Here is a 26,221-nt window from a genome sequence, read left to right on the forward strand (position 1 = left end):
AGGCCTGTTAGAAGTGTGTTACAGTACTCTAGACTACTAAAAACAAAAGCGCAAATTAATTGTGTTGTAATAGGTGTAACTTTTGCAATGTTACTTAAGTGAAAAAATGTAGTTCTAGTACTATGGTTAATGTGCAATTTAAAGTTTACTGTAGATACTCACCTATTAGTCGACCTCGCAGATAAGTCAAGTGTATTGTTTAAGCCGAAAATTATGAAATTTGTTATGACCCGCGTATAAGTCGAGGGTAAAGCTTGACAGCCTATCAAATTCTTTGAATTTCATAATTATACCCAATGTACCTGGGCCCAGACTTTCAACATTTTAATCTTTGAAGAATTTTAGTAAGCCAAAATTAAAACTCCAAAAACATTTTTATTCATTTACTTACAATTAGAATATTTCAATTAAATTCGTATTCAAATCCCTCGCATATAATAAAGTGGCCCTAAGTGTCTTCTTCAAATCCTTCAAAGTCTGACTCTTGTTGGGATCAGAGCTTAAAATAGCAGCCTGACATCCCAATTATACTGAATGTGGGATGTGGGTGGAGTTGTCGGGGTTTTGGGGGGTGGAGTTTTGGAATTAAGTGTTTGTTGACGGCGTGGTGGGGCTCTTGTGTTTTTGGTCTCTGTTAAGCTAAAACAGGCACCTTAAAAAGAAGGAGATAATAAAGTCAACCATTGAGCAGTCAAGCCTTGTGTGTCACTCCCTGCTGTAAATTAGGAGAAGGGAACTCAGGGACAGGGTTTTACCCCAGAGCACGTTGCTCTGGCCCTGGAGCTTCACACAACTGGACACGAAGAAGGAGAAGCTCCCCTGCGCCACCCCGACCACAGTCCGGAGACAGGCAGGAAAGGTAACACTGGGGGCTCGTCCGGGATTATTCCTGCCAGCACTAGTGAGTGACACGAAGCTTGTAAAACTGAAAGAAAATTGGTGCATTCTCTTGGTGGAGTGTGTAACTAGGAAACTGTGAATGGCGACAAAACTAGGGGTAGACGCTGACCTGGAAGCAGAGTTTTCCAAAGCCACCGCAATTAGCACCAACCCCTTTAGGACATCGCCCACACAAGAGGAAACTATGTCCCACCGTTTTCCACTAGTAAACTGGGAGAAAAGTGTCGAGGATGGGATTGTCGGACGTGAACGTAAGCGCCATTGTAACCCTTTCGTACAGACGCCGTGGACTGATTTCCGAGAACATGCGGACTCGGCCGCTATAAAGAAGAGAGATCCGGGCATGCTTGATGCTGAAATCGCCCAACTGTTTACCTCAGACACTGAGGATGAAGAATTTGATAGATTTGTGGAAGAGGATTGAACTGAAAAAGTGAGTGTATTGTTTTGTATTTTATGTTACAACTGAGCAATGTTAAGAGTTATTGTGAATGAGTTAAATAAAGTTTGACTCATCTGTTTTGTTTCGCAGAATGCGCTTTATAATCCGATGCGCCTTATGTATGAAAGTAGACCCATTCATTGATATTGCGCTTTAAAATCCGGTGCACCTTATGGTCCGAAATACTGTATGTTTCTGGTTACTGCCATCTACTGGCAGCTAATGGTATGTTTGTTATCCAAAACCTGCAAAAGCTAATGCTCAAATTCAAGTGCACTGTTTCACAGTTTAAAGAATTATTTAATGAAATTAGTGTTGCCCCGTAGATAAGTCGACTTTGTGTTTTTGAATGAATTTTAAGGCATACATTTTTCGACTTATACATGAGTATCTACGGTATATCAGAATCCATGCTTACATCTACCTCTACCTTGAAAACACATATATGACTCTATGGAATAATAACAATAGATTACTTTTTACTGTTTAGAAAGTATTTCTTTTTCATGGAAGAAAAAAAATGTAAAGCAGCAGCATGATACATGGGAAACAAAAAAGATGTTACAGCTATGACCAGAACCGCAACTTCAAACTTTTTTTTTTTTTACTAATTGCTAGTTTGTGGCTATTTGTTGTATTTTAGTTGTGGCTATTGTTTTGTCTGCATCTTTTGTTTTTTGATGTACGCTGTGGCGCAGTGCTTAACACTGCAGCCTGGCAATTCAGATTAAATTTTAAGCCAGCGCACCATTATAATCCACTCTTTTCAGTTCTTCTTTTTCCCACTGACTTCAATTCATTTTGTGGACTTTGTCAGAGTTCCTGAACATTTTCATGATTTTAAACAAACTCGCATTGAAGTGAATTCAGCAGGGTTCCTTCACTATTTGCAAAGAAAATGCATTATCCATATTGGTTTAGTATTAAGTTATATGTTTTAATATGTGGCAGGACAGTGATGTAGTGGTTAACTCTGTTGCTTCAATAATCAAGTATTCTGAATTTAAATCAGAAAGTCCTGGCCTTTCTGTGACTCTGGATTATATTAGGCAGGTTTTAGAGTGATATATTTTAAATTTCATTATAATGTTGTAGCTCAATTTTATTTGTATAGAAAACTGGTTTGAAGCCAGCTTTGTTTCCTCACACTTTTTAAAATGTATACATTCTTATGAGAATTCAGATTTTTTATATCTGTACAGTACAGTACTTAACATTTACAGCACAGTTACCTAAGGCTTGCCACTATAGTCAGGCAGAGATGCACTTCAGTTTGAAGTAGATATTTGTATGTTATGGAATGCTCCCTAAACCCATTGAAAATCCCTCAATGAAGCTTGACTTGAACAGGTGAATGAAGATTAACAGAATGTCACACTCTTACCAATACATAAGGAAATACTAAAAATAAGGGGTACCATACATACTTGTGGTAGACTGTTAGTAGCAACAACAATAATTATGATGACTCTAGCAAAACTGTACATTTACGATCTTATCTTTCCTTTCTGCAGCATTCCCCACAAGAAAAATCAGCAAATTAAATCACATGTGTCCATCAAAATGCAATGTTACCATTCTGAACGTGTATAAGGAGAACTCAATTCACTTATGCTGGTAGAAAATCCTCTTAACTTCAGAAAAGTACCTAAACACTCCACTCTCAAATAACAACTGCTCTATCTAAAAATGAGTACAATATATTTTTCCAAACTCCTGGTTCTTGTGAGGCTGAGAACATTAAGGCCTTTCACATTATACCAGAAGCTGTTAAACATGCATTGTCATATTGTAGACTCTTATGGTCAAGGCCAGTAGTGAACCTACATTAGCAAATCTGCTTTTAAAGCATGAGGGTGCCATCATCCTGTATTAGTCAACTGACTGAGGGAAAAAGATGAATGCAAATGACAAGTTTAGTTCAAATAAAGAGAAAAATTGAGGTGTGCTTTTTACCATGTAATGAAATCACTGTGACAGCCAGCTGTTGTTTGCTACTAAGAATTGCTTTTGATTGGTGCTTTCTTTTTTGGTAAATCCATTTTAATCTCTTTGGATAATGGTGTTCTTTAAGTTGTGAATTTCATTTGCAGTAATGTCAGAAATATTTTAGGACAGTGGCATAGTTTAATATGATTTGTGGAAAAAGATCTGCACTGCTTTGTAAAAGGGAATCTACTTTGTCATTGCTGTATATTCACTGTAAGTCTGTAAGGGTTTTACTTGATTATGAGTTTGGACATACTGTATGTTCATTTTTTCAGACCAGTCATCGTAACAGCCTGTCATCTCATAACCATAAACTATAACTACAAAACTGGAGTATGGATTTTTCATTTGACGGCAAATTATCATTATTAGTGTAAAAGACTAAATTTGTCTTTATGAGATAAATTGCTTATAAGCTGCCGTAATATTTGAGTCATCATTTGCAAAGCTTTAAGTATATACCCCTAGAAAACAATACAACAGTGTTTTTTTTCATATGTAGTATCATGTGCTATATAATGAGCAAGTACTTTATAATAAAATATCACAGGCTAGGTAGCTATCTTAGTATGTGTTACATAAATAAAATTTCACATGCAACCTCAGAGGATAAGCGCCATTTCCTTAGCATGTGTTTTATAATAAAACTTTACTGGATAGGTAGCTTAACTCACATGTGCTACACATGTATAATTCAAAGCCTAACTATTAAAAAAAAAAAACTCTCTAAACATGTACTGTATTTTCAGATTATGAATATCAGAAGATGAGTTCCAACAAGTGTCCGCAAAAAAAGGACTTGAACTTTCCAATATTAATTACAATGCTAGTAGGCAACAAATTAGAAAAATGTACAAATGATTAGTAGCAAATTCAAAAATTCAGAATTATATACAGTAATAGAATAAAGGTATAAAAATAACATAATTAGGAGATTTGTACATTCAAATGTATCCTTTAATACTGTGAGAACCTAAAATAAATACCTTCTTAGATATCAACGCTCATCCAGTGGCACAAAGTGTGGCCACATAAAGCTTCAAAACAGTTAACCCCATTTCAGCCTGCCATGGAGAAATACAAAGAGCAAGGAAACCATCTGCATACCATACAACTCACAGGTTTAGCCCAAGTCTGCTTGATAAATATTCACATTTATAGAAAGACTTTCAGAGAATATTATAACAGAAACATATTCTTCTGAAGATAACCCTAAATAATTCATTATAACATTAGTACTAATTTTATGACCAAACAGAAATATGAAAGTATAACAAATGTAATATAAATCCTTGATTTAATGATTTTTGAAGATATAAAACTGGGTGACTATCCATTTAAGTTGTGGAAGACTTTCAGCAGATTTGTTCTTGACAAGACAAAGGAATCTCATTATCCATGGGTAAAGAGAAGTATAGCTGATGCAAATGTAATTTCTGTGTATCACACATGCTCCTGTGCCCTACAGAAAATCTTCCCTTTAGGGATTTTGAAGAGAAGTGGGCCTCGACATCCCTAAAAGTAAAATTTGGATTGTGAAGCTAGTGAAAGTTATTTGTTGTTAGAAGTAACAACACTGAGTGCTGATGTCAATAAAAATGAGAAGGCTTACAAAGACAAAAGCATAGAACATTGTGTCCTATCAAGTGTATGTACATTAAACTGATTATGTGCAAGTGCTGGTTTACAGTTCTGTAGTTTGTCTAGTGAAGTCTACTTCCTATTGTGCTTGTCTAAGATGATAACCAGTATTCTTGAACAGGTTTTGCACTAATTCTATGTTATTTGTAAGCATCTTTATGCCTTCTTCATATAATGTATCGTCCCACCTTCAGCAATGTCTACATCTACTGGTACCAATGATATTTAAGTGCCCCATAGCAAAAAGCTAGACAAAAAAGTGGTTTGTATAGCATAAAAGTCCTTAATTAGTGACAGCTAATTACAGTGAGATTAAGCACACACATAGCTTGCTATAAAATAATAAAAACTGAACAAACGTATGTATATACAGTAACCCTTTCAAATTTGCAAACTTGACATCCGCTGTTCATTTTCAAATAATATAGCATGTACTGAACTATTTTAGAATAAAAACATACATTTGATTTCAGTCAGTCTGTAAGAGCCAGTGTAAATGCATGATAATTGTAAAGTTTAGCTTTTTTTTAAATTCAGTTCCATTCTCTCAGTTGCGTTCACGATCCCCAATCTGGCAAAGCTGTTTTTACATAAAGACGTGCTATAACTCAAATGTGATTTATTTGGAGACGCGCTATACTCGAATGTGATTTATTTGGAGACGCGCTATACTCGAATGTTAGGTCTAATGTCAGGTGCTCATTCAGTGTAATAGGAACCATAGCACAGAGAGATGTGTACACTGCAACAAGTACACATGCCGTGAATGTAGGAAGGGTGTGTGGGAATTGTTAATATTTGAATGTGATGATTTTATATAGCATGGATCGGAAATCAGCAGGTCTTAGCATTGCACCACGCAAGCTGTCGTATCAACCACCTACTGTAACTTGCTTTATTTTTTCTTCATTTATATTCTAGAATAAAAGTGCACTTGTTTTGTTATACTTGTACACCAACATATGTTCCTGTGTTTGAGCGACACGGGCATGCTCAAAAAAATAGACGTGTAATGCCACGAAAAGTGCACACAGGCACTTCAGTTCGCAAGCATTGGTACGAGAATGCAGTCACAAGTACGCTTTATGTGAAAACAGCATTCTCAGATGGGGGGGGTAGGGAAGGATCCTGAACACGACTGAGAGAATGAAAAGTGAATTAAAAAAAACCTAACCTTTACAAGTATCATAAATTACATCGGCTGTTACACACTGAAATCAAATGCATGTTTTTATTCTAAAATAGTAAGAATAAGAGCAGTTTACTTCTCAAAACTGAATTGTGTGGGATCAAACTCATGACCTTTTGAATACTAGTCAGCAGCTGATACCATTACGCTACTGTGGCAGCTATAACCAGTATGTGTCAATGTGGCATGCTAAGGCGGCTTTTTTCTGCAGTTATATCTTTAAATAAAAGCATGGTTGTTCTGTTATATTTGTACCTTTTGTGAAAGTGTTTGATATTTGGACTTCAGGCTTCCTACATTATATAGTTTATGCTTACATTTTGTCATTTACTACTACAATATGAAAAAGTTTCTGTTTTAAAAATGTGTTTACACGGATTACTGTAGAAACGGAACACACATGAAATGCGTGTATTCCAAATAATGATCTATTATTTCCACTTTAAAACTCCACTTCCACTCGTGACCTGTCGATTGTGAGCAGGCCAACCTCCTTGTGTAAAGCTGTAGGTGTACTGTCTTTTGTCTGTTTCCTTAACTGAAATTCCACTGCAAACATCCCTGCAGGTTTGGATCTCAGCTTTGATACTTTCCCAACATGGATGCCCCCTAAGGTCCCTGAGATTTGCCTCATCCTTTACCTGTGTAGTTTTTCCAACAGCTCTTCTTCACACAAATCGCGTGTGGACAGTGGTGACTTGATCTGTCACACTTGTATCCAGCTCCATGAGCCCAAAACAGCTATCTCATGCACCCCCCTGTTCCCAACTAGTTCTGACAACAGCACTAAAGATCTCAGGTCTAAGGCTCAACACTCTTCAGCAACTCTTCTAAAGAGACAAATAAGTCCATTATTGGGCTTTGCTGCACCCGGTGCTTTGCTAAATTAGATAGTAGCTCTTGTTGTGTTCCTGCTCCTAGCACTGTTGCAATTCTAAATATTGTAACGGCATTGACAACCTGTATCAGCCTGGGATGAGTCACCCAGTGTACGAGCCAGTATAACAGTGGTGCCCAGGAAAATGGCAATTCTGCAGTGCCACTGCCAGAATAGATTTTTTTGCTCCTTACAAGGCTCCTTTAAGTGTCTTTCTGTCCTTAAAAAGACTACGCGCCAAAAAAAAAACTACCTGTTTAACACAGAATATTGAGAATGTGTCAGTAATATTTCTCAGTTAAGAAAATATGTTTCGTTCTTCGTATGCTGTGAAGGAAATAACATTTCTTTCAGTTTCTCTCACTGGCCACTGTGCCACCAGATCACAAAATCTCTGCAAATAACTGGGTTAAAATGAAAAATATACATCATTTATAGGTTTCTGTTATGGTATTGTATACTGTACACTCTTTTCCTGATTGGCTGTGCAGCTGTGCCCTGCGATGGACTGGCGTACCATCCACCGCATTTGTTTTTTCGAATCACCCAGTACTACTATGATAATCACTGTCTCTCTGTGACCCTAAATTTGGCATACTAAATATAACCCTTATTCCAGGATTAAATGTACAGTTTATGCATATGAGAAAAAAAAAATTATTAACTGAAATGATTATAAGTATTTAACTCACAATACCAATGACTGTATTTTGTATTAAGCATGCTGCAGAGAGCTATATGATTTTTACTTCTGTATGATTTGTTCTTCATTTAGGTAGAAAAAGAATTAAGCTTATGCATAAAATTATTAGACTAACTTGCATTTCTTTATGAGAAAATGCTGACCTTTTGATACTAACAGAACACCCTGTGATATTATAAATCAGTCATGACACCTATGTATTAAGTAAAAATGTGCTATGCTAACTGAACAAATGTAATCCTTGATATTTCATAAGCAATGTGTGTGCAAAGAAACAAGGAAGTGAGCATTATCTAAAACCACTGAGTTGCATACACCTTATAACCGATAGAACAAAACTTGCTATAACTGGTCTTATGTATATGTAAGTCAGCAGAAGTGTATTCTTAAAATTGTGAAAATACTGACCATTTTTTATCTGTAAAAAACACTGTGTTTTCTCTGCATGTACAAATTCAGGATGTGGACAGGGGCTACAGCAATCCATGTAATAACCTCAAGATGAACTGCTATGTTTTTTTTATTCTTTTTCAACGAACTTGAGTATTTAAGGAAGTCTCTCTTAGGCTGCAGGCAGGCTGATGGTCTGTAGGCACACTAGAACATGACAGGTCCTGTAGCCTTCCTCTCACCAAGAATAAAATAAATTGCTTTTTATTTTAAATTGGTTTATGTCTTCCATTGTTTTTGACTTCTGTGTCCACACCTATAACTTTTGTTTGATTCTTGTCATTTGATTACATGATACACACATTTAACCTCTTCCTCAATAGCTTGCACCATGCACATTACGGACCCCAGAAGGCAATGTCCTGGCAAAATAATGTAATACTTTTGCAATATAACACACTTCTTTTATGAAATAGCACAATAGTTATTGCAACATAATGTAATACTTTTTTTGAGTGGAGGGAGTAAGTTACTTACTAACGCATGAGTTTGATCAACATCATATTAATTAGACTAAACAAAGCTTGTACTTCTGACCTGACTATTTTAATAATTCTAATTATGTGTTAACCCACTTATGATTTGATCGGCTTGATATCTTTAAAAAATTGTGTAACATCTGCTCACTACTGTTTTTGGAAATACTAACTTTTTGGGGTTGTGTCTCCATGTCTGACTTCTCTTAAGTCTGATCCCAGTTGATCGTAGGGAAAGAGAAAAAGCTGGTTCAGAGCATAGTTGCTCTGACGTCACATCTGATGAAGACCATGGAGCGGCTGCTGCTTCACCATCTGAAGCCACAGGTCCGCCACGCCCTCGACCCTCTGCAGTTCGCATACCAGGAGAAGGTGGGAGCGGAGGATGCCATCATCTATATGCTTCACCGATCCCTTTCCCACCTGGACAGAGGCAGTGGTGCTGTAAGAATTATGTTTTTGGACTTCTCTAGCGCCTTCAACACCATCCAACCTCTGCTCCTTAGAGACAAGCTGACTGAGATGGGAGTAGACTCACACCTGGTGGCATGGATTGTGGACTATCTTACAGACAGACCTCAATATGTGCGTCTTGGGAACTGCAGGTCTGACATTGTGTGTAGCAATACAGGGGGCGCCGCAGGGGACTGTACTTTCTCCGGTCCTGTTCAATCTATATACATCAGACTTGCAATATGACTCGGAGTCCTGCCACATGCAAAGGTTCGCTGATGACACTGCTATTGTCGGCTGCATCAGGAGTGGGCAGGAGGAGGAGTACAGGAAGCTAATCAAAGACTTTGTTAAATGGTGCGACTCAAACCACTTACACCTTAACACCAGCAAGACCAAGGAGCTGGTGGTGGATTTTAGGAGGCCTAGGCCCCTCATGGACCCTGTGATCATCAGAGGTGACTGTGTGCAGAGGGTGCAGACCTTTAAATATCTGGGAGTGCAGCTGGATGACAAATTGGACTGGACTACCAATACTGATGCTCTATGTAAGAAAGGTCAGAGCAGACTATACTTTCTGAGAAAGTTGGCATCCTTCAACATCTGCAGTAAGATGCTGCAGATGTTCTACCAGACGGTTGTGGCGAGTGCCCTCTTCTACGCGATGGTGTGCTGGGGTGGCAGCATAAAGATAAAAGACGCCTCACGCCTGGACAAACTTGTTAAGAAGGCAGGCTCTATTGTAGGATTAAAGTTGGACAGTTTAACATCTGTGGCAGAGCGACGGGCACTAAGCAAACTCCTGTCAATCATGAAGAATCCACTGCATCCACTTAACAGGTCATTTCCAGGCAGAGGAGTAGCTTCAGTGACAGACTTTTGTCACTGTCCTGCTCCACTGACAGACTGAGGAGATCGTTCCTCCCCCACACTATGCGACTCTTCAATTCCACACGGGGGAGTAAATGCTAACATTAATTTTATTTTAATTTTTTTCATTTTTATTACTATTTAATTTAATATTGTTTCTTTGTATCAGTATACTGCTGCTGGATTATGTGAATTTCCCCTTGGGATTAATAAAGTATCTATCTATCTATCTATCTATCTATCTATCTATCTATCTATCTATCTATCTATCTATCTATCTATCTATCTATCTATCTATCTATCTATCTATCTATCTATCTATCTAGTTAGAATGTACAATTTAAAAAACAGCTATTGACATAAAACGTTACGTATGAACATATACAGTGGTGTGAAAAACTATTTGCCCCCTTCCTGATTTCTTATTCTTTTGCATGTTTGTCACACAAAATGTTTCTGATCATCAAACACATTTAACCATTAGTCAAATATAACACAAGTAAACACAAAATGCAGTTTTTAAATGATGGTTTTATTATTTAGGAAAAAAAATCCAAACCTACATGGCCCTGTGTGAAAAAGTAATTGCCTCCTGAACCTAATAACTGGTTGGGCCACCCTTAGCAGCAATAACTGCAATCAAGCGTTTGCGATAACTTGCGATGAGTCTTTTACATCGCTCTGGAGGAATTTTGGCCCACTCATCTGTGCAGAATTGTTGTAATTCAGCTTTATTTGAGGGTTTTCTAGCATGAACCGCCTTTTTAAGGTCATGCCATAGCATCTCAATTGGATTCAGGTCCGGACTTTGACTAGGCCACTCCAAAGTCTTCATTTAGTTTTTCTTCAGCCATTCAGAGGTGGATTTGCTGGTGTGTTTTGGGTCATTGTCCTGTTGCAGCACCCAAGATCGCTTCAGCTTGAGTTGATGAACAGATGGCCGGACATTCTCCTTCAGGATTATTTGGTAGATAGTAGAATTCATGGTTCCATCTATCACAGCAGGCCTTCCAGGTCCTGAAGCAGCAAAACAACCCCAGACCATCACACTACCACCACTATATTTTACTATTGGTATGATGTTCTTTTTCTGAAATGCTGTGTTCCTTTTACGCAAGATGTAACGAGACATTTGCCTTCCAAAAAGTTCAACTTTTGTCTCATCAGTCCACAAGGTATTTTCCCAAAAGTCTTGGCAATCATTGAGATGTTTCTTAGCAAAATTGAGACGAGCCCTAATGTTCTTTTTGCTTAACAGTGATTTGCGTCTTGGAAATCTGCCATGCAGGCTGTTTTTGCCCAGTTTCTTTCTTATGTTGGAGTCGTGAACACTGACCTTAATTGAGGCAAGTGAGGCCTGCAGTTCTTTAGATGTTGTCCTGGGGTCTTTTGTGACCTCTCGGATGTTTTGTCTCTGCGCTCTTGGGGTAATTTTGGTCGGCCGGCCACTCCTGGGAAGGTTCACCACTGTTACATGTTTTTGCCATTTGTGGATAATGACTCTCACTGTGGTTCACAGGAGTCCCAAAGCTTTAGAAATGGCTTTATAACCTATACCAGACTGATAGATCACAATTACACCTGTTCTCATTTGTTCCTGAATTTCTTTGGATCTTGGCATTATGTCTAGCTTTTGAGGTGCTTTTGGTCTACTTCTCTGTGTCAGGCAGCTCCTATTTAAGTGATTTCTTGATTGAAACAGGTGTGGCAGTAATCAGGCCTGGGGGTGGCTATGGAAATTGAACTCAGGTGTGATACACCACAGTTAGGTTATTTTTTAACAAGGGGGCAATTACTTTTTCACACAGGGCCATGTAGGTTTGGATTTTTTTCTCCCTAAATAATAAAAACCATCAATTAAAAACTGCATTTTGTGTTTACTTGTGTTAAATTTGACTAATGGTTAAATGTGTTTGATGATCAGAAACATTTTGTGTGACAAACATGCAAAAGAATAAGAAATCAGGAAGGGGGCAAATAGTTTTTCACACCACTGTACATTTGCTAAGAGGATTATATAAGACTAGCCACTATACCTCTTGAAGACAGGTAATAAAATAATTTAAAAATATTTGCTATCTCTTATCCTCTGTGTACCTGCAGCGCCTTTCTTCTGTATCCACATACCTGTATGTCTGAATGCTCCTTTTCTTAAGCACATTCCCATAAAACCTGTTTCTCAGACTGTGTCATTATTTTCGAGGTGCATTACTCACTTCCTGTCTGGTTTTCTATTTGCCGTCTTGGAAGGCGACTCTCTCAGCATACTTCATACGCCTTTACTCCTCCTTGTGCCTCTCACACTCACACTTCCTCTTTCGTCGCATCACCAAAGCCAAACTGACCAGTCACAGCAAAGTCAAACTGACCATATTGCTCAGAGCGACTGGACGCACAAACTTTTAGTGTATTGTTATATAGTAAATAGATTTTTCTTCTGAACTTTATTTTTATACAGTAGCCTGAACTATTGTATTAAGCCAGTTATGTGACTTATAAATCAGTTTTAAAATCCTCCTTCTAACCTGCAAAGCTTCAAATGGCTTTGTCCCCCCTTTACTTAACAGAACCTTTTAATACATACATATCAGAGTGGACATCAAGACTACAAAATCCCAGTCTTGTAAAAATTACAAGGTAAAAAAAGAGAAAAGCCAAGCAAAATGACACCTTTTATTGGCTAACTAAAAAGATTACAATATGCAAGCTTTCGAGGCAACTCAGGCCCCTTCTTCAGGCAAGATGTAATCGCCTCGAAAGCTTGCATATTGTAATCTTTTTAGTTAGCCAATAAAAGGTGTCATTTTGCTTGGCTTTTCTCTACATTCATAATGGCTAACACGGTACAACAACCTAGTACTAAAGGTAAAAAAATAAAGCTACTGTAGAGGGTGAGTCTTTATCTTCCAGACACAAAAAGAAACGATATTCCTGCCAGAGTAGGGGATGTCCCATCCAGCTTAATCATTAGTTATCATTAGTTCATTAGTTATTTGTTCAAAACTACAAACATGGGAATCATTATTAACTGCTAGTGACCTAGTTCTGTTTCTTCTCACAGTACCCTGCTGTGGGACTTCATGTCATTGCTAATTTTCCAAACAACTGTTTATTTTCCATTCAATGAAATATGAATGTTATTGGGATCTTAAGGATTAAAAAGTTATTATCATAAAACCATAAAATATTATTTTATTTCCAGATATTGTTTGGTGTTGCCATCAGCTTATACTTATGAAATTATGGAATTCCACCATCTGATCAGCGAAACTGCAACTTTGCCTGTTATAAACTACTGTAAACATTCCTGAAGGTTTATTTTCTCAAGGAATACTTTTTTTCAGTTTGTTGTCTGTCATTGTCAAGTGTTATTCAATCCCTTTGTTAAATGGAATTTGACTTTTATTTAACTAATGACTCTGATTTCTATTTTATAGTTTGTTTGTTGATTCATGCCAGTGTTGGTATGTATTGCTTTATTTGAAAATCTGTACTCAATGATAAAGACTATACAATAATAAACAAGTATATGAAATGGGATTAAACCTTCAACAACTGAAATATGTGTTCCTATGTTAATGTAAGAGCAACACAACTTTTAAATTCCTAAAGAAATTAAAGTGCTAGTTTCTGTAGTGGATTTTGGACACCTTGCAGTGCTTCATTTCTTTAATGCAATCCAAAAGTGAAAATGACATCTCATAGGTGCAAAGGGCAATTGGTCAGATCCATTGGTAAAAAAGGCATTGATATGGAGATAAAGTTCTAGAGAAGGCAGTCATTATGCAGTTAAATGACCACCTAAATAAACATGCTATTCTTGATAAATTTCAGTCAGGTTTTAGAACAAATCACAGCACAGAAACGGCACTCGTTAAAGTAGTAAATGACTTGCGGGTAAATGCAGACAGAGGCCATTTATCTGTTCTCATTCTCTTAGATCTGAGTGCTGCATTTGACACCATTGATCATAATATTCTTAGAAATCGCCTTAGTCAATGGGTGGGCCTCTCTGGCAGTGTCTTAAATTGGTTTGAATCCTACCTGACAGGGAGAAAATATTTTGTTAGTTGTGGGAATTACAACTCGAAGACACATGATATCCAATATGGTGTTCCACAAGGCTCTATCCTGTGTCTGCTGTTATTCTCAATCTACATGCTTCCGTTAGGTCAGATTATCTCAGGGCACAACGTGAGCTACCACAGCTATGCTGATGACACACAACTGTACTTATCAATAGCACCTGATGACCCCGATTCTATTGATTCACTAACACAATGTCTGACTAGTATCTCAGAATGGATGAATAGTAATTTTCTCAAGTTAAATAAAGAGAAAACTGAAATTTTAGTGATCAGCAATAATGGATACAATGAGGCTATTAGAAATAAACTGGATACATTAGAATTAAAAGTCAAGACGGAGGTAAAAAGCTTAGGGGTGATTGTTGACTGTAATCTGAATTTTAAATCACATATTAATCAGATCATTAGGACAGCATTTTTCACTTAAGAAACATAAGTAAAGTTAGACCTCTTTTATCACTGAAAGATGCTGAGAAATTAGTTCACGCGTTTGTTTTCAGTCGACTAGATTACTGTAACGCACTCCTCTCAGGACTACCCAAAAAAGATATAAATCGTTTGCAACTAGTGCAGAATGCAGCTGCTAGAATCCTAACTAGGAAAAGAAAATCAGAACACATTACTCCAGTTTTGATGTCACTACACTGGTTACCTGTGTCATTCAGAATTGACTTTAAAATTCTGCTTATGGTTTATAAAGCCTTAAATAATCTCGCCCCATCTTATATATCGGAATGTCTGACACCTTATATTCCAAATCGTAACCTCAGATCCTCAAATGAGTGTCTCCTTAGAATTCCAAGAACAAAACTTAAAAGAAGTGGTGAGGTGGCCTTCTGCTGCTATGCACCTAAAATCTGGAATAGCCTGCCAATAGGAATTCGCCAGGCTGATACAGTAGAGCACTTTAAAACACTGCTGAAAACACATTACTTTAACATGGCCTTTTTATAACTTCATTTTAATCGTAATTTAACTTAATCCTGATACTCTGTATGTTCAATTCATCATAACAACTATTCATGGTGGCTCTAAAATCGGTACTGACCCCTACTCTCTTTTCTGTTTCTTTTTCCGGTTTCTTTGTGGTGGTGGCCTGTGCCACCTCCACCTACTCAAAGCTTCATGATGCTCCAACAATGATGGACGGATTAAAAGGAAGAAGTCTACGTGACCATCATCATCTTTAAGCCCTTCCGTGAGAACCCTAAATCCAAAGAGGACTGTTTCATTTATGTTAGGTAGAATGCCCAGAAGGGACTGGGCGGTATCATGGTCTGGAATCCCTACAGATTTTATTTTTTCTCCAGCCGTCTGGAGTTTTTGTTTTTCTGTCCCCTGGCCATTGAACCTTACTCTTATTCGATGTTAATGTTGATTTATTTTTTTATAATTATGTCTTTCATTTTTCTATTCTTTAATATGTAAAGCACTTTGAGCTACTGTTTGTATGAAAATGTGCAATATAAATAAATGTTGTTGTTGTTGTTGTTGTTGTTGGTTAATGGATGGATAATTATTTATGTTCTGATATATATACAGTAAGTTAAAGTTTATTTAGTCTCTTCAAATTTTTCTCATGATAAAGAAAAATTGCTAGTATGTGTTTGTTTTGGAAAGGTTGTGGGAGGGGTTAATTTTCATAATGGTTCAACCTAAAACCTAAAAAAACCCAACAAAGCCAGTTTTTAGGCTTCCTATGTACAAGTAATGGGCCAAACTCAATGTAAATAGCCAAATGATAACTGACTATTCTTATATGCTGTGTTTGGGTTTGAAATGTTTCTTTGTCTTCCTAGATGGCTGCTGTGGCTACTAGGAAATTATTTTTATTGTTACCATTCACAGTCAGTTGAAAGTCAGCATTTCCTTATCTCTCATTACAGGTATTTTTTTATGACTGGTCACCTAGGTGAGGGAAGTTTTTTACAATTTACCCCATAAGTAAAGCACACTGTAAGTACATAATACATTCTCATTTTCATACAAATAGGCACAATTTCAGTATGGTACCAATTGAAATTTCAATATGGGAAAATTTCCAGCAAATTTTGTATATTTCGCAGCACACAATCTGGTCACATTGAATTGTTTTTAACTGCATAATGCAACATTGAAAAGTCTGTCCAGCTTACGATGATGGCAACACAATTATGTAAAGGGTTGCATTGTATTGATTTTTCAGTCATTTTAATAGCTACTTTGGACAAAGCTTCATCACATTTCACACCAAATAAACACTGGCATCTGATGGTGGAGTATGTGTGCTGTCAGGAGGAAGCAGCCAGATGAGCCTGAGCAGTCACCCAAGCCCAGCAAGGACGTAAAATCACATGGAGTGAACTGTGAAACATGGGAATGAACAGGTTAATGTTTCATTGTCAGAGCCAGATATGATATGCTGCCCTCACCAACAAACCTATATTTTTGGTGTGGAGAGGATCCAGCCTGTCACCAGTGTGTGGCCCAGGAAACCATCAAACACATCTTTGTGCAAGGAAGATACACGTGACGTCTTAACTAATTACTGCAGTGCTTGGCCTCAACACTAGATGACAAGGGAGTGTCAACCTACGCCATCCCCCTAAATGCCCAGACTACCTTCCTGAAACATCCTTCATCCAGGAAGGGGAGAAAGAGTGGACCAAGCTACACACCTACCAACGAAGGTCTATTGGAAAATGCATTTCAACCTAAATCATGGACTCTCCTTCCCATCTAAAATTGCATACACCAGTCTATGACCAGATTTGGTCCTCGGCTGTAACTCCTGCAGTTGTGTTTTTATTGTTGAGCTGACAGTCTCTTGGGATGATGCCATTGATTAGGCATATGAAAGAGTAAAAGCTGCGGTATGCCAATCTCGCAGTTGTGGGAGAGAAGCAAGGCTAGAAGGTGAAGATGTCTCCAGTGGAGGTGGGCTGCAGGGGCTTTGTAGCCAGTTCCACTATAAGGCTGCTGAAGGAAGTGGGCATAGGAGGACAGGCCCAGCAGAAGGCAATTAAGGAGCTAGCCACTATCGCTGAAGGAAGCAGTCACTAGGTTGTGGCTGAAGCAAAAGGAGACAGTATGGGCTGCCAAATGACCATTTAGTAGCCATGCAACAGACACCCAGGCAAGATCATCCTGTGGTGGGCCTGTGTCAGCTGAGGGCGTCTTATGGTAAAAGGCTGAAACACCCCATTTGGTCAGGCTACACAACTGATGATGTGTTGCACTGATGGAAACTCCACTAAGTGGCCATCAACAATGTCATCCCAAAAAAGAAGACACCTACCCCATTCAAGGCAAGTGCTGTTCTGAATCATCAGGGATTATAACACCTAATCCTATTAAACAATCAGCCTGCTCCCACTTTGCACCTGAAAATGTCTGATTTCACTCCGGACTGCATTTCTGTTTTTCTCTTTAAACAGCAGAAATTGACAAGTGGAAAAAAACAACACTCCATCCTGTAATCACTGTCATGCATCTGTCCAAAACCATTTGTAAGTCTTAAATTTTGACCTGCACCACAAACCCTTGCTTCAGGTCCAGCGGCTCCCTAGATTTCCACAGCAATGGAGACATCTATAACGATGCAATGGCTTCAAACTGAATATTGTGGCAATTTAATCAGGATGCTTGATTAATAAGGTGATTTTGTTTTGCATGTGGAAATATAATGATTAACTTGATCCAACAAGTCTGAGTTATAACAATACTTTTATTGTAATAACACATTTTTTCTATAGGAATGAATCAATAAAACAGAAGCTACATAGTGTTCTACAGCAGTGGTACTGAACCAATCCAGCCTCATTTTTCCTGAGTCTTTAACACTGGAAATACCAAAGCCTACGAAAAAACTCATAAACCCGGCCCGCCTTAAATCCCTTCTCACCTCTCCGTCAGCATCTTTTGTCTTTTAAATGTGTCGATAAGCACAAGCAGCAAGTAGCCTACTATACCACCTCCTCCTCACCGCCGCAGAAAGGGAAAGAAGTTCTCCCAGTTCAAGCCTTGATTAGCTTGGAGTGAAGTGCTGGAGTTTTAGAGGGGAAATATTTGGAATACATACATTTCATGTGTGTTCCGTATCTACAACAATCTATGTAAACACATCGTTAAAACGGAAACGTTTTTCATATTTTAGTAATAAATGACAAAATGTCGACATTAACTATATAATGTGTGAAGGCTGAAGTCCAAATATCAAATAAGTAATACACAAAAAATGCAACTAGGGTTAAAAAAGAAATGAAATAAAAAATCAAACTTGTCTTGAATTACAGGAATATAGTATGCTTTTTAAGTAAGTTTAAACTGGTGATGCTCATCACGTTTCAAAAATCTACATTTAATTAAATCAAACAATACCCTATTAGGGGATAAATACTGAACAACACTGAATTATGAAGAATATTCAGTATAATTGTACTTGAACCCTTCATCAGAAGGCTGATATAAAAGACCTACATTTGAGGGAAGTAATGGGTTAACTGGGGATAACTTTTCGCTCCTAAAAAAAAACTCCAAGTCTGGGGTGATGGTACACAGTGAAACTCTGAGGTTGTGCTTAGTGTCTAATCTGTTACTTTACTTTGTCTTCAGCTGGACCAGAGTTGAGGTACCACTTACAAAAAAAATTAGGTAGTGCTGAATGGTAGGATGATATTTAAGGCATTACATTGGTGGCATGGGATGGATAATTGGTAAACACAGTACTGCACCATAACTGGCATAGCCTTACCTCAGTTCATTTCTTTTTAAGCTTCAGCTTCACCAGCTGACTTACTTTGTTGCTTGGCAGCATGATACTTTCTGGATCAATTTAGAAGGGATCACTTACCCACCCATCATCACCATATTTTTCAGCAAAGTAGTCATTAAGCCAATACTGCTGTTTAGTGAGATGACAGTTTTCTTCAACTAGTCAACTAGTGTCCAGTTGTTGTACCTTATGACAAGCACTGGGAAACATCAAATCTACTTTTGGAAACAGGATTCATCCATAATGTTTTATTCTTTTTAAATGCCATCCATTCATCCATTTTCCAACCCGCTGAATCCAAACACAGGGTCACGGGGGTCTGCTGGAGCCAATCCCAGCCAACACAGGGCACAAGGCAGGAACCTATCCCAGGCAGGGTGCCAACCCACCGCAGGACACACACAAACACACCAAGCACACACTAGGGCCAATTTAGAATCACCAATCCACCTAACCTGCATGTCCTTGGACTGTGGGAGGAAACCCACGCAGACACAGGGAGAACATGCAAGCTCCACACAGGGAGGACCCGGGAAGTGAACCCAGGTCTTCTAACTGCGAGGCAGCAGCGCTACCACTGTGCCACCGTGCCGCCCTTCTTTTTAAATGCTTCAACATTTTCAAACTGATCAAAAATATCATGTCCCCTCCCTTACATAGACACATTTAATATGTTTAACTGTTTGAACACATCATAGAGATAAGCAACTTTTGTGAACTACACATCATTACTAAAGAGATCAGCAGGAGGCTAGTTGTTTTTGAAAAGGAAGGCTGTAGTATCTGTTCTAAGTTCGTAAAAGTATGAGAGAACCTTTCCCCTGGAAAGCCAGTGAACGTCAACAGGATCCTGCACCTGTGCATGCTCACTGCTCAGATATCTGCACAGCTTTTGAAAGCACTGGGTGTCCTTAGCACCCTGTTTAATGTAGCTCACCACTTTGACAACATCTTTCAATATCTTTGGCTGCTCTCAGTACAAAAAACAATGATTCCATGTTGCTTTTGATTCCTTTTCAATTATTCTTTTCATCACACTTGAATATTGTCAACAACAACATTTATTTATATAGCATGTTTTCATACAAATGGTGTAGCTGAAAGTGCTTTACAGGATGAAGAAAGAAAAAAGAAAAAATATAAAACTTAAATCAGACAACACTAATTAACATAAAATGGCCAGGAAGGACAAAAAAAACAAAACAAAAAAAAACTCCAGACAGCTGGAGAAAAAAAAATCTGCAGGGGCTCCAAGGCCATGAGACCTTCCAGCCCTCACTAGATAGATAGATAGATACTTTATTAATCCCAAGGGGAAATTCACATAATCCAGCAGCGGTATAAAAAACAATATTAACTTAAAGAGTAATAAAAATGCATGTAAAAGCAGACAATAACTTTGAATAATGTTAGCATTTACTCCCACGGGTGGAAGTGAAGAATCGCATAGTGTGGGGGAGGAATGGTCTCCTCAGTCTGCCAGTGGAGCAGGTCAGTGACAGCAGTCTCCTCTGCCTGGAGATGGCACTGTTCAGTGGGTGCAGTGAATTCTCCATGATTCACAGGAGTTTGCTTAGCGCCCGTCGCTCTGCCACAGATGTCAAACTGTACAGTTTCATTCCTACAATAGAGCCTGCCTTCCTAACAAGATTGTCCAGGCGTGGGACATCCTTCTTCTTTATGCTGCCTCCCCAGCACACCACAGCATAGAAGAGGCATTCTACCTAACATAAATGATCTCAATCAGTCCTCATGGTACTGAGGCTCCACATGGAAGAACCGATGATGATCATGTGGACTTCTAGGCTTCAATCCGTCAATGTAGGGACTGTATGGTTCTTTGATCGTGTGGTGGTGGCAGTAATCGCCACCAAAGAAAACCAGAAAATGAACAGCAGAGAAAGTAGGGGTTTGTACTTGTCGTCATGGAGGCAGTGCCCTCAGTTGGGATTCAGATGCACATATCCCAGCCTAGGCCCACCAAACTCAAATAAAAATCCACAGTACTGTCCTCTGTAGTTACAGTGGTGGGAAGACCAGTACTGCAGAGAAACTGCTCCTGTACGTCCCCTTTATCCACACATGCCTCACACAAACAAGTAGTATCACAAGACTGGTAATGTCTGTGCATTCCTCCATTTGTAATTCATAGTAAGCCCTTGCTGTGATATGACCTAAGGTCTGTTGTTTAATGTTATTGGACATTTCTTTAGTCTGCATACTTATGGTATCATTCAAGAGCAGTATCTCCTTGAGACTGTCTGCTGCAGATTGATCCAGCACCTCCCTGACCATCAGCCAGGTAAGATAAGCTCTTCTGCAAGGGTGTAGGACTTCTTGGACATTGCAAAACAGTGAGCTACATGATAAGATGCACAGTATGTCTGCTTGCCTGCTTTTGCTTCAGACATAAAGATGTTGGCAATTTTTACCATGCTCTCAATCCCTGGAGTCATCTTGAAAATACTCAACACATGTATCCTTATCAGAGGAGTGTTTAGTTTCAAAATGCTGGTTTATTTTTGATGGCATCAGACTTTCATGTGGCAGCAATACACTGTGCACAACACCCTTAGGTTTTGGTCCCTCTGTAAGAAAACCCATATTTAATGTAGTAAGTCTAGTATTTTCATTTCACCACATTTACAAATATTAGAATGAGCACTAACTACTGATGTGATGATGTTAGATGTGGACATTGCTTTTATGACGACACGGGCAGCAAATGGCTATTGCATGCATGCTGCTTTAATGGAAAGTTGATGTCCTTCAAAATGAAAGCAAAGTAACAAAAAGCGTGAGTTTTTCCTTCAACTTTCTTTGTTCACACATACATCCATCCACAGACATCAAAAAGGCCTCATGACCCACCTATTGAGAAATGATGCTCAACAGTATAGTGGAAATTAAACTTGCATGAGGAAGAATAGTTTTTTAGCAGAATTTCACCCATCCATTCTCAAGTCTCTCAAACTCATTGATCTTGGATCAAATCCTTCAGTAGGTTGTTGGCTACTTGGATGTCTCTAATTCTTTTGTGTCTGATTTGATTTCCACCTACATCCTTAAAATGTACCCAAGTTGCTTTCTGATTTCCACCCACATCCTTAAAATGTGGAAAAAATTCAGTAATGTAACCAATTGTAACTCAAACGTTTTGTAAGATGCCATTGATAAAGGTGTCAGCCAAATCAGTAAAGAAATAAGTAAATGAGTTTGATTAAGGAGGTTTCCAAATGCAATATTATTTATATGCTTAGACTGTATAATACTTGATAAGTTAATATCAATAGCTGTATTCATGGCTGAGAAATATACAGCAAACAGAGCAGTTTATTGCTGCAATTGGCAGAATAACTGCAGAGCTACAGCTGAGAAAATGGGCCATTTTAAAAAATGATTTAATTTTGTTTCAGTTATTTCCAAGGTGATGCTGCATTAAAATCATATATTTTGAAATGCTCCATATGATAAAATGTCCTAAACATAGCAACATGGTTTAAGGGTAAAATTGTCCTATTGTTTAAAAATATCAGTACAGTAACAGTACAGCAGACTCTCCTGAACAAAATATGACTTTTTGTGCATTTTGCCTGGTATTCTAAAATGTACTTACTTACTTTATTTTCTTTACTTAAATTCTTCACCTAGCTATTTAACATGCCAGTAAGCAAAATAAGAGGTCATATAAAAAGGGATTGTTTTTCCTTTAATATTAATTGTGGTGCTAATTGCAATGCTGCCCTTCATAGAGAACATAATGCTGTAGCATTTTGCTTAAACAGGAGATCATATTGATTAGCTGATGTTTTCAGGCTATGGAAAATTATTACACACCTTGAGCTCAAAATTCATAATGTATTATTTTCATCGTTTGTATTTATTTATAATAAATGAGTAAGATTCCATGCTGCAGATGAAATCTGTTTTATATTTTATTTCTGAAGGTTATTCACTTTTCTGTAATTTCCCCACCATAAATGCAAAAATATCTGGCATGATGTTAATGTTTTACTAAGCTTATATATATTAATATGCATTAATGGATACTTCATGTTGAAATCACTCCCTATGCTATGTGGAACAGTTTATTTAGCTTAACTATATGCTCATTTTAAGACATTTTAAAAGCTCACTATAAAGACAATATTTTACAGTGTTTTTTAATTAATTCAATGGATGACTGAAGCTAAATTTTTTTGTGTAATGCTCAAAATGCTGTGCATATGTACCAATGGCTATAGGTATTTTGGTTAACATGAACTACATAAACTACTATCTAATTTAATAAACTGCATATAAAAATTTGCATCTGTTTAAGTTCCACATTTGTCACATGAAGTAATTTGTTCTTGTGGTAAAATATGAGCTGTGTTAAATAAAAAATTGATTGATGGACAGTGCATTGTTACATTAAAAGTCTAATATGCTATTTCTAAAACAATCCATTATCTGACAAAAAAAATCAATGCACTGTATTGACATGATATTGATCTCTTTTTTCTATTATCATCTATTTGTGGCTGTAACAGACTCAGACTAAACCTACAGGTATTTGCTCTGTTTTCTCCACAGAGACTTGTGGTAAAACCAAAGACTGGAAGAACACCTGGAGCACATCCAATACTAAGAGATCGGGTTGGAGATTACATCGAAATATAAGAAGTAATAACTCAGTTGTCATGTTCTGAGGGATTTTTTTTCATTGCTAAATAGGATTTGATATAGATTTAAAATATATAGGGGGATCAGTAAAAATGCAATTAAATCCTCTCTTATCTTACAATTCCCCTGCTTGAAGATCTTGCCAATGTAAGTGATAAAATTCTTGGTGTAGTAATTGCTGCTTAAGCACATTTGTAGGTCATGCATATTCTGCTGAACTTGTGTTATCCAATATTCACATAATCAATATTCAGTGTTAGCATACATAGTGGATACTTTTGAGAAGTATTCCTATTGAATTTATTTTAATTAGTCAGATTCACAAAACAGTCATTCAGTCATTTGGAGACTATCAGATAAACAAGATTTCTGCCAAGATGCCGAAGCAATGACATTTTTATTTCAGTCAGGATTTAGGGTCCTGGAAACTGGATGACAATTTAATTATTCCCTAACTTTACTGGTTACTATTTGCAAATTGCATCTCATTAATCAATATCTACCAAACAGTGACATTCAGTATATTTTTTTTACTTACACAGTAATTTGTTTAACGATCCCAATGTATAATACATCCAATAGCAATGTAGAATTAAGCATGGCAGATGTCTTAAAATAATATTGTTACTTTTTAAAAAGCTATTTAATACATATAACATATTTATAATTAATGTTTATTATATTGCAATTCTGGACTTGAGTGCTGATAACATGTATACTCACTTTGCTGATCCATGCTTTGGTCAAGACAAAAGATCACCAAAGTAATTGGAAGAAAGAAAAAATAATGATACCTTTAGAAAAATCAATATGTGTTTAGCAGTATTTTGAGAATGAAAACTTTTCTGAGACTAACAAAGAAAATATGGTTTAAAGATTTACACTGCAAAGCAGAGTCCTTTGTATGTCCTTTATTCTTAAAATTATTATATAATATACAGTATATGTATGTGTAGATAAATATAATAAATACATATTTCTATATATATATAAAATATATATATATATATATATATATATATCTTTTTTTAAGTATTAAAAAGACATTCTCCTGTTCAAGTTTCTTAATAACTCAGGGTTATCGTCATCTTTTCCCTTTAATTACAGGTTAAAAATCTGTACAGTGCTATACTTTTAGTTTAATTAACTAATGGTGCAATGATTTGTGGTGCCAGAGAATGAGAACAACATTAGACTTTGCCAATCACAAATCGAATAAACACACCATTTTGAGTGCACTTGTAGACATGTTTTCCTTAAGCAGACAGAGAATCTTTTATGGAGTCTCTGGTTTAATGAGTTCACCCCTATCTTTATAGATTTATCTGTCTGGTTTATTCCTGGAGCCTGTCTTTAATATCTTACTATGGTAGATAACACTCTTCTCTCTGAACTTGCAGACCTTTGTCATTTTCTACAGACCCAAAGTGCATATATAAAATGAAGAAAAAGTAGAATTCTTTCTTTCTAGAAAAAATGTATACTTTAGCAGTTTTGTTAAAGGTATTTACTTTGTACTCGGTTATATTCTTCTGTGCATTTCAACTGCTAAGATTAAGAATAAACTATTTTCTTCTTCTACTTTATATACATTAGATTGTCACTTTTTAAGTCTACAGTACTTATCCATACATCTTGCAATTACACGTTTCCTGTATATGAACTCCTAATCTGTTTCTCCTGTATGCCACAGGAGGGACAGATTGACGTGCTTCATTCCTTTAAATAACATTAATACTAACCCTTCCACTTTATTAGTCTAATTTTTAAAATGTTTAAATAATTATTATATGTACTAAACTTAACATTTAAGTTATTCTTTTATCTATATAATCATCTCTAATCATCTCTTATTTAGCCTTCTATTCCAAACTTCATTTTTCCCAAACTGAATACTGGGCATCTTTCAATTATAACCGTAAAGGAAACATTTAATTTCAAAAGACTATCATCTGTTTTTTTTGTTGTTTTTTTTTGCCAAAGGAAGTCTGGTGGACATTTTTCATAAGCATAGCTAAATGTGGTATGGGCCAAATAATTGTTGTTTCTGCCTTTTATGAATCAAAGTGAATGTTTTGACTAGTCATTGTTTTATATATTTACCTCCATTTCCCACGTGTACAGCTCAGTTCCAGCACAGCACAAAACTAAACCAAACACTTTCTTGTAGCGGTCTGGTGTCGCTAAGATTCACACCCTCAAAGAGACGGGATTTATTTATTTTTTTAGTGGATATTCCATGGACGCACCCAGCCTTGGCCTGACCTTTATCTATCACAAGCAGAGACAAAAAGCCACCAGTAATAACACCGCAAATAAAGAATGCATTAATAATAAATGAAAACAATGAACCCACCCCAGTTCCTCTTACAGCATTGTACAATCAACACGAAAACAAACCACAACAATAATCACACACAGTAAATTCCATGAAAAAATGGCAACTGATGTAATGTAAAGATGAAGGTAAATAGTCCAGAGATCCGCATGTTGAAGGGGAATGTAAAGATAGTGCTACCGGTAGTTCCTGAAATGGTGAAGATGGGTGGACTGTTCAAGAGCGCTTCTTTCTTCATAGGATTGCCATAAATCCACATACAGTTCTCACGTAACAGGCAGACAGTAGACAATCCAGACCCCACCCAGAAACATTCCAGGACAAAATTAGAAGGCACAGGTATCACAATGGAACATAGACAGGCAGGAACTTTAGACATGAAGCACA

The sequence above is a fragment of the Polypterus senegalus genome, chromosome 8 (assembly GCF_016835505.1).
Source record: "Polypterus senegalus isolate Bchr_013 chromosome 8, ASM1683550v1, whole genome shotgun sequence".
Lineage (NCBI taxonomy): Eukaryota > Metazoa > Chordata > Cladistia > Polypteriformes > Polypteridae > Polypterus > Polypterus senegalus.